The following is a 17,853-nucleotide window of genomic DNA, read 5'->3' on the forward strand; positions in this document are numbered from 1 at the left end:
CAGTTACACATACATTAATATATTACACACACACACACACACAACAATACGTCAGGAAGAGGAAGAGAGGAATATTTATAAAAAAACACACAAACAACAACATTAAACTAACTGGCAAAATTAACAACTTAATTTAGTTTGTAATGTTGCTGTTTGCCGTCAATTCCCTTGTACAAAAACATCAAATAAGCATTAAAATGCGGGACCAAAAGCTGTCTGTCCATCCAGCCATCCATCTCTTTATCTATCAGCATTTTTTAATCATTTTATTTGTATTAGTTTATGTATTTATAAGTGTTAGTTAGTGAGAATGTTTACCCTGCAGATTTTAAGCAGGAAAAATAGTTCTATTATAATTTAGTTCTAGTTTAGTTCAAATTCAGTTCTAATTTAGTTCTAGTTCAGTTCTAGTTGAGTCCTAGTTTAGTCCTAGTTCAGTTCTAGTTTAGATCTAGTATACTTCTCATTCATTTGTAGTTTAATTTCTAATTTAGTTTCTAGTTTCAATTATAGATTTTTATCGACTCTCAAACTCTAATACCAAGAACAGCTGGGTTTTTTACATAATTTGTTAAATGTGCGTGAGACTTTGTGTGTATGTTTATGGGTAAATGATTAAATGAGTAAGTATAGGTATAAGTATATATATTCAACGCTTTTCCTAGAACAGTTGGCAATATGTTTAATTTGATTTCTACAAAATGCTTAATGTCTAAGCGGTTATTGTGGCCACATAATTAAGGAGACGCTAAATGTTAAAATGGCGTCATTTTATTAGCATCAACAAACCCTACTAACAACAAAAACCTACACCACCAACATCACCGAACACTTAACCATACCAATTTATAGATGTACATAATAAGTGTGTATTCTTCCCTTCATGTCCCAACCTCCTCCCATTGTACATTATACTAGTTGTAAAATCATGTGCGTGAATTGATGTGGAAGAATGATTATCATTTCAAATTGTTTGTATATCATCACCACCACAATGAGTTTGTATTTAATAAAATAGAAAAATACAAAAATTAGACGAAAAAAGTTTAGTACTAGGAAAACATTATCAAATATAATTTTTCTTTCTATAAGTTAATATTCTTTGTAACAATGTATGGTCTTCAACGAATGTTAAACATTGACTTACAATATTTTAGTAAATGTTTATGACACGCCATTTCATCAACAATGATAATGTTGAGCATGAGTTTGAGAAGATGTGAACTTTTGTACATTTGTTTAAGTTTGTAAATATTTATGTGGGAATAAGTCTGGTTTATGTTTTGCAAATCCCTTAACAGATTTCAAGAACTATTCAATTTATAAATACATGTAAAATATCAAGGCTGTACACAAAAAAAGTTTTATTAAAATTATACAAAATTTTACATTTCCAGAGTATTTTCTGACCCTATTCCGGAAAGATCTTCTTAATTAGGAACATTGGGCTATTGCAAGTTAAACAATATGCTAAATATATTCAATGATATATTTAAGAATATCTTAACTTAATCTTTAACAGTTGCTATTTTCATTCTTTAATTTTCTTAAGTGTAGTCGATTATTTTCCGATTAAAATGTTCATTAGAGCGAAAAGTTAAAAAAAATACGAGAAAAATAACAATATTGCCAAATCTAATAACACACACTCACATACATTCCCACAAGCATACATGCTAAAAAGAATGGGTTAAGTTAGTCATATATCGTTTTCTTTGATGATCTTTAGGTTTCTTGTTCAGCTATACGTTTTATCCTTTAACACACTCCCATCTACTTGTAAGTTAAACACTGCTGTAACTTGAATCCGATTCAGTGATGCATGTTTGTTTTACTATAGATTTTGTCTTGTTGAACAAGACACAAAAACCATTTATTTCGAAGATGTTTTTTTCTTCTTCAGCAAACAAAAAACTCTAAATCAATTGAATTATATTCAATTTTGTAAGTAATGCCAAGGACATGTTTGCGTGTGTGTAGTGGGTAGGGGTGAGAAAGAAACACAAATACTACAAAAAAATAATAACGAAACCAGCAAAAGCGAGACAAATGACAAAAGCTTTTTTCCTTCTAAGAAAAAAGGAAAAAATGTATAAATTTATCCAAGCGTTTATAAGTCATTCCTGTATAGGAGACAGTCATCAGTGGCAGATTAAAGAAAGGAGTTTATAGGGGGAAAAATTTTAAAATAAAAGTTTTACAACCGGGAAACATGTGTAATCATGTCCAATGAGTTAGCAACAAACAATGTAAAAACATGCGAGCAGTAACAAAAAATGTATGTTGCCACACATACGCATCTATGATTTGTGTATGTGATATGAACTTATTTACACTCAAAAATAAAAGTTGAAAATAAACATAATTTTGTTGGGTCAATTTACAACAGAGACCAAGAGCATTTTTATTATAGAAGAAGAAATAATGCGAACTTTGGAAAATCAGTTTTCAAAACTTTTATTTGAGTGTAAAATCAAGTTGTTATTATTAATGGAAAAATCACGTAGATAACAACAACAAAAAGAAAAAACCTGAATAAAAAGACAGCAAGGAAGTAACTCAATGTTCAAATTAGATTAAATAAATTTATGGAGGAACGAAAAAAGCGAAAACAAATTATACGTTCGTTTCAAAGCAAGTAAAGGAAGTAACTTTTGAAAAGAAACCCAAACAAAGGAAATCATTGATACAGGACCACCCAGTACCAAATACCAACATTGATACAATGAAACAAGATCATTATCATCATTATTAATATCAGTTAGTTAAGTAGCATTTAATTTTGTCTTTAAGAGACAATTCAGCATTTATATCCGCTTTAAATAAATAAATTTGTAGTTCCGTTTTCTTTTTGTAATGCAATCGGTAAATGATTACAACATGTCCTTTTGTTGGAGTCAGTTTGATGTAAAGAATATTGAATATACATCAAATAAATTCTTTTATTTTCCCTTTGGTTATTGAACACCCATGTAGAAAAGGGACAATAGATATTTATGCATTTGAACTCTTTACAGGTTGATTTTATTGTGTTTTTTTCGTTCGCTTAGAAATAACCGTTTCCGGTTTCTTGTCTACAACGATGCATGAAAACGATAAGGATGATGTTTGTTTACATTTTTCCTTATTTTATTGACACCTTTAACATTTTTTGGGGAATGTCAACGACATCAACAGCAAGTAAAAACAAAATCATAGGTGTGTTAAAAACTGCAATGGACATTACTAAAAAAACTAAACACACATTCGCTGGAAGTTGGTTCGTGGCTTGCTTTGGTTGATGTTGTTGGTTTGGTTATTTAGTTCAGTTTAGTTGAGTTTATTTAGTAAAACCCGCACACATGTTTTTGAACATACAGGTTGTGCTTATACACTACAATTTATTCCAAATCTGTACAAATTTACACAATATTTTTTTATTTTTTTGTATGACTTTGACAGGTATTGTTATTTGTTAATATGAGAAGGTATGGGTTATTATTACTTTTAGGTGAGATTTTGTGTATGTAAGTATTGTGTTAGTTATATATTAGAATTTCTATTACGGTCATGTCATTTTATCATTGGAGTTTGGTTGTTGTAGTAGTTGTTTGTGAGTTTGTATGTTGAGCTAGCATGTGACAAAAGTGGTTAGTAAATAATCCTGATTAATGTTTTTGTCATGGTTTATTACAACTGGGTTATAAAAAAAATTATCGAGTTTTTATATAATTTTTTATTTATACTACCAAAATCATAAAAATCCTGTAGCTTAATAGTTTTTTTTACAAAATGTGCTTTAAAGTGTGATCGAATATATGAAATAAATAAAATAGATGATTAGACTGGAGCATAGTTTCTTATAGAATAGTTGACTGTATAATGCTAGTTTTTTATACAAAATAATTTTAAACTAGGACACACTTTTGTAGAAAAATTATTTGCATATATAGAAAATAGTTCTTGTGAAGAGCAAGTTTTGAAAATTTCAATCGACTAGTGCAAGTTTTTTTTTTAAATTTCTTTAGAATTTATCAAGTTTTCTACAGAAAATTTTTGTTAACTAGAGCAATTTTTCTATAGAAAATTACACTTGACTAGAGCAAGTTTTATAAAATAGATGATTTGACTGGAGCATAGTTTCTTATAGAATAGTTGACTGTATAATGCTAGTTTTTTATACAAAATAATTTTAAACTAGGACACACTTTTGTAGAAAAATTATTTGCATATATAGAAAATAGTTCTTGTGAAGAGCAAGTTTTGAAAATTTCAATCGACTAGTGCAAGTTTTTTTTTTAAATTTCTTTAGAATTTATCAAGTTTTCTACAGAAAATTTTTGTTAACTAGAGCAATTTTTCTATAGAAAATTACACTTGACTAGAGCAAGTTTTCTGTTTAGATAATTATTCTATACTACATTTTCTCTTTAGAAACATGCTTTTGATTAAAGAACATTTTTCTATAAAAAATTTCTCTGACCAGAGTATCAAGTGTCCCAATAGGACTACTTTTCTCTGTCCACTTAATTCTTAATCACTCTGTTCACATTGCTTTAGCTTTAGAAAATCTTTCTTAACTTGATATAGAAAACTTATAAAACAAGAGCAACAACAATAACTCATTTTATTAGTATTTATTTTTACAATGGCTATAGAGAGTAAAAGAAATAAAGCTCATAAAATATCGTTGAAGTTTTTTAATGTTATAGATTTTTTTGTGTTGAAAATAAATTCCGGGTATTGTCAACATTTATGATGACTTTTATAGACCCCTTAAAAAAAAAGTGTTGTTTTTTAAGAAAAATAAATATCCAACTGTTTTTTGAAGATTTTTTTGCTTTAGCTCTCGATAAATTTCAAGGGATAAATACGAAGAAAATCAAAAATAAACTTGTTCGCTACAATAGAAAAAAGGTTTATTTTAACTTTCGACTATTAAGAAGATTTCAAATAGAGAAAAATGAAAGAAAAGGAATATTGTTATGGATGTATGTATGTATGTTAAGATGGGTAAATATTGTTTAATACTCGCATATCAGCAGGACATGACAACCTAATGTCATTTTCTTTTGTCTGTAAAGTTAAATACACGATCTAGGAATTTTTCCTCAACTCAAATCATTGAACTAAAAAAAAAACTTACAAACTCCCACATATCTATTATAAATAAACACTTTTTTAATAAGAGATTTCATGATATCAATGTTTTTGATGTTGGTGGTATGATTATATTTTTGTCTATTTATATTTGTATGTTTTGTAGGGAGAGTGTGTTTTTGTATTTAATATTGTTGTTGAAGTGACAGATGACAAATCAATTGCAAAACATTTTGACATTTTAATAATAACATTATTTGTCAACCTCTTTGTGTTAGGCAAAAATCAAAACAAAAAGATAAACAAGTGACAATAATAGTCAGTAATATATCTAAAAAAAAAATTGTTTAATTTTCTTATCCTTTATCACTTACCACGTATACAAATTCTGGAGAATTTTTTTCCAAAGAATTTCCCGGAATTTTAAAACACAAACAAATGGTAAGAATCTGAAAGAAATAGATAAAAAATTGTCAAGTCAATGGAAAAGAAAATTGTATTTCTCCTTTAAAATAAGAAAAAAGATTCAAAAGTTTTAGAAAACCACTTTCATAATTTAAAGTTAATGATGCATGTATGATTGTAATTGTATTATTCAGATATATAAATTCACAAAACTCATTTTTTATTTATATTTGTAAATGTACATTTTGTTTTCTAAACAATGATTGTGATTATGTTTACTAATTGTTTTTCTTAATGAATTTCAAGATGCTTTAATAAAAAATTTCAGTTAATTTGTAAAGATTTGTACTTTTCACTCAAAAAATTACATTTACACAAAAAATCTTCCAACAAATAATTTGAAATTTTTCTTGAATTGTATGCAAATAATTTTTTTCAAATGAAGTCTTTAACATCAAAATTTTTAAATATCAAGTATATAATACAAAACTTTTTGTATTTGTCTCTTTCAATTTATATGCAATTCTAACATCCTGACAAAGTAACTTTTTCTTTGCTTTTAAGTGAATACAATACACTTGAAAGCTTTAACATTTACATACATACATTAACTTACACATTCTATATGCAAGTATTTTTACACTTATTCGTATCTAATCATAACAAAACATATCCATATGTAGGGTATATAAACAATGTCCTTGAGCCTTTTACTCTCTCCCACTCTTAATAACATAGACACTTGGTTAGAGTGTAGATGTATGTTGTTGGAACATTAAAAGGAATTCCGTTACAAGATGCATACAAAAGAGAACAAACTTATCGATTCACACCTTTGCCATGGCATAAATACAAGAAATAGAAGCAAAGCAAGCAAAGTTTCTTTCTTTCTACCAATTGCACCTGTATATATTTCTTTTACTCTTATTCCTAATGTATTATTTGCTTGTTTTTCATTTTTTGTAAGGAAATTTCTCAACTTGTACGTACTTGAAAAATGCATAAATTTCTATCATCTTTCTTGTAGTATAAGGGAAAAAGGACTTAACCTTAACTTCACAAACATATATTTTGTATATTTACATTTCTATTTTACTCCACAACTTTGTATAAATTTAAATTGTAAATAAAGCAATATATTAATTTTAGTAAAATTTTTAAGATGCGACCTTTTACGCATATGCCCTCTAACAAACTCTTACATTATGGGGTTTCCTTAACACATACGATTGTGGTTGGTTTAACTCAACTTAAAACGAGTTACAATAAAAAGTTCAGCTAACTTCGACATAAGTAGGTGTCTACAAATGTATGTGTGTAGTAGTATGCATACATAAATAAACACACTCACATTCTAATATTTATGTTTGTTGTTTTTTCTTCTTATACTTCTTCTTTTAAATCTGCTTTGTTTTGTGTTTAAGGACTGTTTTTTCTTCTTCTTTGCTAAAGGACCTACTTTTCCGTAATTCTTACATTAAGTTAACCAAAGTGTCTAAATTAAATTTAATACACAGGTAAGTGTGAGAGGCTTGTGTTAAGCTTATAAGAATTTTATTTCTTTTTTAATTTGTTTTTTATTTTTATTTTTGTATATGTAAAAACCGAAGCACAGGAAGGAAATTGTAAAACAAAAGTTTTCAATTAGATCTTAACAATTTCTTAGATTTGGGTCAATATTATTTTATAAAGAATATAACGATTAGAATGTAAAATAAAGAAAAAAATTCCAAAGGAAAGGTTTAAATTAAAGATTTTCTTATGTTTATGTAAAAAATTTAAATATTTTCTCTAAAGAGAACAATTGTTAACAAAATTTATCGAAAATGTTATTAAAAATATAGAAACTCAACTTTGAAGATTCTAATTTAAAAGATTATACTTTATATTGCATTTATTTTAAATAGTTCAAATTATGTGTATTAAAAATTAAATTTAATACACAGGTAAGTGTGAGAGGCTTGTGTTAAGCTTATAAGAATTTTATTTCTTTTTTAATTTGTTTTTTATTTTTATTTTTGTATATGTAAAAACGGAAGCACAGGAAGGAAATTGTAAAACAAAAGTTTTCAATTAGATCTTAACAATTTCTTAGATTTGGGTCAATATTATTTTATAAAGAATATAACGATTAGAATGTAAAATAAAGAAAAAAATTCCAAAGGAAAGGTTTAAATTAAAGATTTTCTTATGTTTATGTAAAAAATTTAAATATTTTCTCTAAAGAGAACAATTGTTAACAAAATTTATCGAAAATGTTATTAAAAAAATAGAAACTCAACTTTGAAGATTCTAATTTAAAAGATTATACTTTATATTGCATTTATTTTAAATAGTTCAAATTATGTGTATTAAAAATTTATTTTGCTAAAATTTTATTCATTTGAACTAAAATTTCTTTACATATTTGTAGAGACTAACAAGTCGCTCTTGTTTATTAAGTTTTTTCTTTGTATATGTAATTATTTAATTCATTAATTATGTATATGAAAATAAATTGAAACACTTTTATTTAAATTACACAATTCTAAACTCCTTTATTTAAATCTTAAGTTTAAAATTTAAATGACCCTTAGTTAATTTATTAAATATTATAAATAATACTTTCATTATATCAAACAATTTGAACATAATTTTATTATATTTGTGCATATTGTTGTTGCTGCTGCTGTTATTAAACACAAAATTATAATCAAACTCTTTATAAGACAATTACACTGGCCAACAAATTTTGAAAAAATCTAAATTTGAGATATCGTGTCCTGAAATTTGAACTCCAATCAACTCTAAACACTTTCGGATGATGTCTCAAAAGTATTAATAGGAAAAATTGTGTATTATTATTTGGATTCAGCGAATCTCAATGCTTTGGAAAAATATGCTTTGGTCACTGGGTTCAAAAATTGTCGGCCTGTGTTATAAAACAAAAAAACACACACTTTCACAAAGACAAAGAAGAAGAAAATTCATTTAACTGGAAGTTGCAATTTAATGAGCTGTATAATTTTTACAAACAAATGAACATTTTACACATATTCTTATTCTATTATATAAAATGGAATACACTATTATGACATACAAACATAAACACAAACACATACACTCACATACCATATAAAAAAATATATAAATATTTATGTATATTTTATGTAATATTGAGTTGTGTTTAAATATAAGTGTGTATTTCAATATTTATGACAACTATCATCAAAATATAATAAACATATGTATGGTTTCTATGCTTTCTTCTACATTTTTGAACAAGAAAAGGAAACACAAACCTTTTTCTTTATATTCTTTTGCTTCTGGTGACCCATATAATAAATAAGGAAATAAAATAAGAATTTTATTTAACCATTACAACCCACAATTTTCAACTCTACCAACCAACTTCATATACATATTACTACACATCACCTACAACACCAGTTCCTTAACCTTTTTCTCTGGCTACTGTCCCTCTTCTATTTTTTGCAAAATTTGTGTACTTTCTTAAAAGTTTGGAACTTTTTGTATGTGAGAGTGTGGGTATATTTTATATTACAACAAATATCAATAAATGTAAATTTTCTTTTAAGAGTTCGTATTTCATATGATCTAACCCCAGAATGACATTCAAACATAGACGACATGTAAAAGATATAAATATATACCAGCAAACATTTAAGGACACAAGCAACTCGTCATGTAACCACTTTAGTAATAACATCAAAGTTTTATCTGTATAATTATTCATAAATGTTTGCTGGGTCTTCATCATATGTAAGAAGTTTTACAAAAAGTGTCATAAAATTGTAACCATAAATTGCTACCCTGAGTTATATACATATAATTTTGTCTGCAATATACATACATACATGTATGTATGTTGCCTTATTTGTTACATTTTCCGTTTTTTTTCTACTTTTTTGCACCATAACGATAAATTTTATCCTGTTATGATTGGAGTTTATATGTATGTCTTCGAAGAGAAAAATGTTAAAAGTATAAAAGCTCATATAGATTTTAATTGGATTTTGGGCAAAATTATTCCATACAAAGGAGTTGGAAAAACTTATTTATGAATAAAACAAACAATGACACATAAACTTTTATACACATATTGACAAACAATTGTACATATGCAATAGGGAGGTGCCAAGAATCAATAATGTCATTTCATCCTTCACCTTCGTGAAAAGGGTATATATAAGTTTGTCATTAAGTTTATAATTTCTATAATATAATTTTCCGACCCCTTAAAGAGTATATATTATGAATTCTTATAGGTAGTGGAGTTCATTATGCTCTGTCTGTCTGAATGTTTGTTGAAATCAGTTTTTAGAGAACCCCAGATATCAACGAGATCCGAATTTTAAATAATTCTGTTAGACATGCTTTCGATAATATCGCTTTTTAAAATCGGTCCATAAAAAACTGAAATGGAGATATGAGGTACTTTTTGAATATTCTAAAATATTTAATCTAGGAACATGAAATTGAGGTTGTAGATTAGAAATTAGATGAGATCCCATAAAAGGAAACTTTTTGGTACTTTTTCGTTCTACAAAAGGTACTTTTTGAATTTTCGATAAAATTGAACCTAGATATGTATATTAAATCTGAATTCCGTTAGAACCAATAAAAGGGTGAAGGGTATATAAGGTTATCCACAGCCGAATATAAAGCTCTTACTTGTTTTTCAAAATAATTGTTTCAGCCAAAGCAGTTTATAATTTTTATCTAAGAAATTTGTATTATCTGTTAAGTAGAATTGAAGTAGAACTGAATTATAAATTAATTAGAACTAAACTAGAATTGAAAAGGAACAGAACTAGAACATAATTAGAACATTCGATATCGATTGAATTTCCCATTCTTAAATGCATATCACATAAAGACATATCTATGTACATAATCTGAACAACCCTATTATAAATACATTTAGTAAAGTTTATAAGGTTTCTAATCAAAATATTTAGACAAATTAAGCATAAAATTATTAGCAAAGACATGTAAAACACAAATGTTTATATTTTAAGTTGTATAAATTATGGCATATTGCTCCAAACAAATTATAAGGATTCGATTTTTATTTGTTCAAAAAGAAGTATAATGTTTATTAGTGCCTCTGACAACAAAAAGTACCATGATAAACACTTAATGAGAAAACAAAACTTTTGTTTAAATGATTTTATAACAATCCTTTTACAAATATTCTGAGAAAAGACAACTTTAAATGGGTCTGAGTCGATGACATAAAAAGTGAAATGCTCTCTTCTAGTTAATCTTATCTGAAAAATGAAATCGGTTAAAGTAGTTATTAACTGCAGTGATTAGAGCCGATAGACACCAGTGTCCTTAAACCAAGCAGTATCTTATTTGATTTGTTTAAAATTTTGTACATTTAGTTATATTTAAGATAATCGCAGTTGTAAAGTTATAAGTATTTATTGTTCCAAATTTAAAGGCATTAAAAAACTACTAGTCAATAATATTTCACTTAATATAATTCCAACTACTATTAAGAAACATTATGCTTACTCGTTTATATTTCCATAAATACAATTGCCATTTTTAAGAACAATTATATTTAGTATAAAATACACCATAACCATCATTATACCCGTCATTATAATAAACTCACACATGCACAACACCTAAAGGATGATTAAACACACTCATTCTCACACACATATATATCGTAACACTAACACTTTGGTTAAAGTTAATTGCGCCGTAAAACTGTCAGTTTTAGTCTTAATAGGATCCTGTGAGTTTGAAAACCTCCAGCAATTGCAACAGATTACAATATGATTCGTTCAGAGGTAACATTTCCCCAAAAAACTGTGTGTGTGATGTTGAAGAAATGAAAAAACTGCGGCATTAACAATGATAATGGCCAAACAACTAAGCAGGCAACAACCCATCCTCATATTTAGGCAACCATTGAGCCAATCTGTCTATCTAAGTGCGATGGGCTAAACATTTGATTGTTATTTTTGGGTGGAGCAGCAGCTGTCATTATAATGATGAACGTTTACATACGAGAGAACCAGGTTAGTATGGCAATAAATGTGTGATCGTGTGTATATTAGTGCGTTTGACAGTCTTGTTGCCACAAAATAAACGCTTATTGGTATTTTATTAGTGTTTTAATGGAAACATTTTGTAGCACAGTTTTATGGTATTTTCTTGTTACATAACTTTTTATACTTTTTTTGGTCGCTTGCTATTTCAGTTGATGACAAGGATGATGATATCTTCCTGCAGGAGAGTAATTTGAAACCTTGTCAGGCAATTAGCCAGAATATATATAGCTTAGATATCCCTACACAAATGTATGATGAGGTTTAACTAATAAACGTTCATACATACATAAGTATATACAAACACAGGTAAGTATAAAAATGAAAATTATGAATCTGTTTTTTTTCGTAGGAGCTGCAAAATTATGTCTCAGTTGCACAATTATTATGATTTTTTCTTCTTTTGGGTTGTTTTGTTCTGTGGGCATATGAACAGATCCTATTTTGTGGCTAATTTTCTTACGATAATTGGATTATAAATTATTACCGATATAAAATTTTATATTTTTTGTCTGTTTGTTTGTTTGTTTTTAAATGCTTATTACTTAACTCATATACGAAACACGCGCTGTCAAAATCTGCACATGTACGGAGCACTTTAAGTATGCGTACGTGTATAAGATAATTGCTCGTAAATTTAACAAATATAATTTATTATAAATTACCAAAGAAACCAGTACTAAAAATAAATTGAGAATGGTAGACGATGAAGTTGTTGGTACCCTATATGGTAAAAGTTTTACAAAGGTTACGACTACACTTTAAATATTTAAAGAAGTATTTGATTCTAATTTGATGTCGAACATAAATTCTTAAGCCTGAAAATATTTAATGGCCTTTGAAACATATCATATGATGATCAGTGTTAAAATATTCTTTGTTTCACAGTTCTCAGTATTCGTAGTCTTCTTAAGTCCTGTTATTGAGACTCGTAAAAAAGTACTTCATGCTTACTATAGAGTATGTAAAGAGTAGTAAAATTATGGATGGAGAAATTATACTGTTTTTCGTTTCAATATTTTATTTTTCTTTTAATAGTACTACTCGCATAATTGATAAAAAATAAAAGATAAGGATAAGAAAAAGATAAAAGAACTCCCATCTACTCTTTAGATTTTAACAATGTTCATATGCTCTAAGGATAATTTAAGTTGTCATATTTAAGGAGGAGATTTAAGGCAATATTTGCCGTTGATAAATATTTGTTAGATTTCAGTCAGTTGATAGTGTTGGGGAGGAATAGAAATGAATAAATTATTTACTAGCTAAATTAACTGTAGTTGTAGTGGCACTATTAGTCACACAGCCGCTAAGGAAGTGAATCAGAAATAACACAATTTTTTTTGCCATATATTTTTTATTACAAGCTAGATGGTTCTTAAACATGTATGTTTTATATGCTGGGCTCATACATAATAAATAAACTACTCTAGAAACAAAAACAATACATGCCGAAAAGCAGGGTATAAACAAACAAATATACTAAGTAGTCGTAGTTGGGGCAGGGTTAGGGCCAAATAAAAAAGAAGAAAAAAACTACTTTACAGTTGCAAACGGACATGGTAAAAGGAAGCGTTAATGGCAGATAGAATAACGCTTTTTATGTTTAAGCGACAAAAAGGAACAAAACTATGAAAAAGCACTACAAAATTCAAGAGTACTTTACAACAGTTACATCACCAACATTACTGACAAAACACTGGCGTTGTTGATGTCAATGTTGTAGTGTTTGTAGCTATAAAATGTATATTGGTTTTAGTTGTAGTGGTTAAACTCTACAGTCTCTGAAACTCATTAATTATTAACCAAAATGCTTACACTTCCACTAACACTTAAACATAGTTAAAAAAATACAGGCTTAACAGCACACAAACATTCATACATAGATACCTACATACCAAAGCAACTAAACATTAAAATAAACAAAAGTTGAAGCTATAACAACGACGACTATCTGTTGAAATCGTCAAACAGAAAGATAAAAGGGACTTTGGAGCAGAGGAAAAAATGGGGAACAGGCAGAATATATGCAGAATACATTTAAACATGTCAAAAAGGGGGAAACTACTTACACACCCAAACACACTCAGCCTCTTTACCGTATAAAGTTGGGTAGACGCCATTTACTGTCATTATGTGGCGCATACAAATGCATGAAATGGACACTTTTTTATCAACTTTAAATATAACAAAATATTTATGGACGTTTGTACGACTATGTTGAAGATTCTACTTGACTTTATCCTGGTCTTGATACTGTTTTCTTTTCTTGTCCAAAAGATATCCGGAAAATATCGCATACAAAAAAAAACATAGTCGCACTTGTGTTGGTACATAATTTATGCCAACAACAATAAAAGAAGCAGGAGTACAACAACATTAGTGTTTTATAAACGAAGTATGAAATTGTTTCAGTCAGTCACCATATTCAGATGTGGTAGGCCGCTAGTGTCAATTTTATATCTCAAAGTCAATATGTGTGTGTGTGTTTGTTAGTCAGCGAGTGCTTGACTATAGTTGTAGTCTATACTATACACGGGGGGTTTTCACCATTGCCAATAGCAGTAACAGACGCATCACATACAGTAAGTACACTTAACGCTCTTTGAACGTGGTATAGAAGTTGAAAGTTGTCAAAGTAAATATTTCTAAACAAATTAGAAATGACAAACAAAATTACCCATTATTTATTCCATACACTACCATAGAAGATGGGTTTGTGCTGATGTTTTTACCTTAAAGTATACCGACCGACACGGAATCACTTTCTGAGTCAATTAAACCTTTTTCGTAGGCTACAGGCCGCATTTGATAAGATATTTTAATGAAACTTGAGCCAAATAGGAACAAAGCCTATTGAAAATTATTGAAATCTGTCTATTATTTTACCTTTCCGCCCTACAACCGAATTTAAGGATTTGAATAAATAACGGCTGTATTGCCCAAATTGCCGTCCAAAAAGTATCGGCTGTAGTTTAAAGTAATATAATATTATGATCATTGCAGCACAACAGTTTAACAAACTCAACTGTCACTTGTATGTGTTTGACTATACATTTGTGTGCGAATTTATATACATATATTTGTATGTACAAATGTTTATATGTATTATTGTCTATATGAAATACATGTACGGCACTTGAACTTTTCATTGTTTTTATTATGGCTGCTTTTATTTTTGCCTTTTTCTCATAGTTGTTTTTGTAGTTATTACATTTGTCTTAAAAACCCCCTCTGTAGAAAAAAACATATATAAAATCATGACTATAAAACTACATAACAATATTTGCAAAAAATTCAAAGAAAATAATATATTTATATGTAGATACAACTGCTATAGGTCTGCTGATTTGGTTTGACTTTTCATGTAGTGCTAAATTGCACACATGTTTTCTCAAGGGAACTGTCATCATACATGTTGGGTTTGGTAACAACACTTATAACAGGAAACAAAACGCAGAAAGTCAAGTGAGAAATAGAAAGGAATAAACGAAAGAATGAAAAGAAACGTGGTTCCAAATGGCCACATGTAGTCTAGGGAGCAATGATGGCTAGAATAATAACTACCTTTGTGTATATCAAAAACAAAAAAAAGACATTCACATGTTAAGGTTTTGCACTATTGAACTTAATATTCATGTATGTGTGACTAGCAAACATAAAAAATTAAGGACTGAAACATCAAACAACACATTTTGTAATATTTTTTCTTTTGTTGGAGAAACGCCGTGGCAAGAAAACAAATTTATAAGAAATTTACAAAAATGCGAATGTGTTTTGAAATGTCTCATGTAAATGACTGCATAAATCTAATAGAGGTGACAGGTTTCAAAACTGAAACAGTAGTTAGTGGCTAATGGCTGGCAGCACACTATTTATGTGACAAATTTGAAAAGGACACTAAAGCATAAAATAAACAATTGCTGCATATGAAAATTCTCTATAAAGGAGTTTAAATTATTTATTAAGGACGAATTTGTTTCAAAAATAATCCTAAAAATATTAATTTAAAATTCATTCGTTAAAACTTTACGTAACTTATTTTTACCAGTAACTTTTGAATGCAATCAACAAAAAAAAAACAAATACTTCCTGCCACAAAGAAATCATACAAGAGAAAAAACTGATTTCATAAAATATTACAAATTCATCATAATACAACATATAGCAGCTGAGTTCTGTTGCAATGTGTCAGTTAAGTTGTTGCATACAAAAACACAACAAAACAACAATGACGACAAACAAAAACAACGGAAATACTAACCAGATATGTATTCTCGTTTAAAATATAAAGAAAAATAACAAGTAAATGAAAAACTCTGACTGACTGAATGCACGCACATGTTTGTTTTTGTCTGCAATACAGAACTGGAAGTACATTTCAAACGCGTCTGAACTAAAATTGCACAATATTCTCACTTTTCGAGAGCACAAAAAATGCAATTTAGGGAGATCCTTTAATTTAAAAGAAATTCAACTCGAAAAAGCTCTAGATGTCCATGACAACAGGACAACTAGTAGTTACGTCCACGGTTTGTGTATAACTTAAGAATATTTGCTTTATCTGATTATGCATTGGTACCTTGGAGCAAAATATAATTATATCGATATTTCGATCTTTGTTTGATTAAAATCGAGAGTTTTTTAAGCCAAAACAGCGGACACCCTCTAAAACACAACCAGTAACATACTGAAATTTCAAACAAGACTAACAAGCAGAATGATGTTTTGATGGAACTTTCAAAATGATAAAAACAAATGCAACCAACAACAGAAAACTATGTACTAAGAATTTTTGGAAAAGAAGGAAAAAAGTACACAAACATGCTTAAAAGGACAATAAAAATAGTTGCAGTTGTTTAATATTTTCGAAGATGAAGAAACAAAAAATAAAAGCTTAAAAACAAAAGAAACACACTTAGATACACAACTCTGTGTATTGCAATAATGCCAGATTGTATGAATTGTTTTTTTTTCTAGCGGTATTTTAGTTTTAATGCATAAATCCAGTAATTTTTTTTTGTCAAAAAAAATTCCAAGTTTTTTCCCTCTATGTACAGTTTGAAGCCACAAAAAAAGACAAGCACTTAAATATTAACTCTATACTGACACGTGTCACAAGCATTTTTATAAAACAGTTGTTTTTTTATTTTGTGAAATAATCTTAAACAAAATTTTAAACCAAATAAATTTTGTATGTATGATTGTTTTTAAACCACCAAATACTCGTGCAAGTATTTTTAAACATGTAACTGATGATGGTTTTTGATAAGTAGAAAAAAAGTTCGACATAAATATAGATGAGGCGGTACATATTTAAAAGCTGCAGAGGCAGAAACGACAACAATAAAAAATGCTAAATAGAAACATTTTACAATTTAAAAAACATAAAACTGACTTCCTTATATGCTTAAATGTTCTCTTTACTACAAACATAAATTTCTTTATAATAAAACCCAGGTGACCAAAGACTTGAAATTTCACAAGTTGAATATTTTTTCGAAGAAAAAAATTTATACTACCTAGTAAAAGAAGTTTTTTTATCAACAAACTAAGCAACGGTTGAGCTTTTAAAAAATTTGTTAGCTATACATATCATGTTTTATGACATGGTCATTTGGGTATTTGTTACATATTAATGCGTGTCTGCGTATTTGTATACAAATTTATATTAACTCCGCAATCATCCACTGATGATGTTTTCCGATATAAAATGGCAATAACAACACAAATTTTTTAAATGTTGCATCAAAATCAACTACTTACACAGTTTAAACAATGTGTGTGTATGTGTACGTTTTTGGTTGCATGCTTTAATGCCTACATGCCAACATCCGTACGCAAATATGTAGACGTGTATACTAAATATTTCCCAAAAATATTTCGGAATTGGAAATTGAAACATGGGAAAAAATGAAGGAATTTGCATGCAACATGAATAAAGCATAAAGCAATTTTGCCTATGAAACACCAATGTATAGAAATTTTATGTATTAAAAACACTGAAAGAAATTTTGGAATATTTAAAGGAAAAGGAGCTGTAATTGATTTGATCACTGTCTTGTTTGTTTTTATCAAATTTGCATTTGTCATTATTACCATTATTAATCATTCTTTCATGATTAAGAAAAATATTCATCTCAATTGGTATATGAGAAGGAAGTTATTGAGTATTTGATTAAAAATAATTAATATGATTTATATTTTTTTTAATTACAGAAGTGCTGCTGTTTTAGTTTCCCCACGACTTATGTATGAGATCGGCATTCATTATCCCTAACACTTGACACCGAACGAACAT

The 17,853-nt window shown here is 28.2% G+C and overlaps 1 long non-coding RNA gene across 1 annotated transcript in view; it reads right to left on the minus strand.

Annotated features, from left to right (window-relative positions):
- Positions 1-17,853, minus strand: part of LOC124420298 — a 137,602-nt gene that overhangs the window by 63,538 nt on the left and 56,211 nt on the right. Inside the window, exon 3 of the long non-coding RNA XR_006941102.1 lies at positions 5,454-5,528. This is a non-coding gene — a long non-coding RNA (uncharacterized LOC124420298). The remainder of the gene's footprint in view (positions 1-5,453; positions 5,529-17,853) is intronic.

Source organism: Lucilia cuprina, chromosome 5 (genome assembly GCF_022045245.1).
Source record: "Lucilia cuprina isolate Lc7/37 chromosome 5, ASM2204524v1, whole genome shotgun sequence".
Classification (NCBI taxonomy): Eukaryota; Metazoa; Arthropoda; class Insecta; order Diptera; family Calliphoridae; genus Lucilia; species Lucilia cuprina.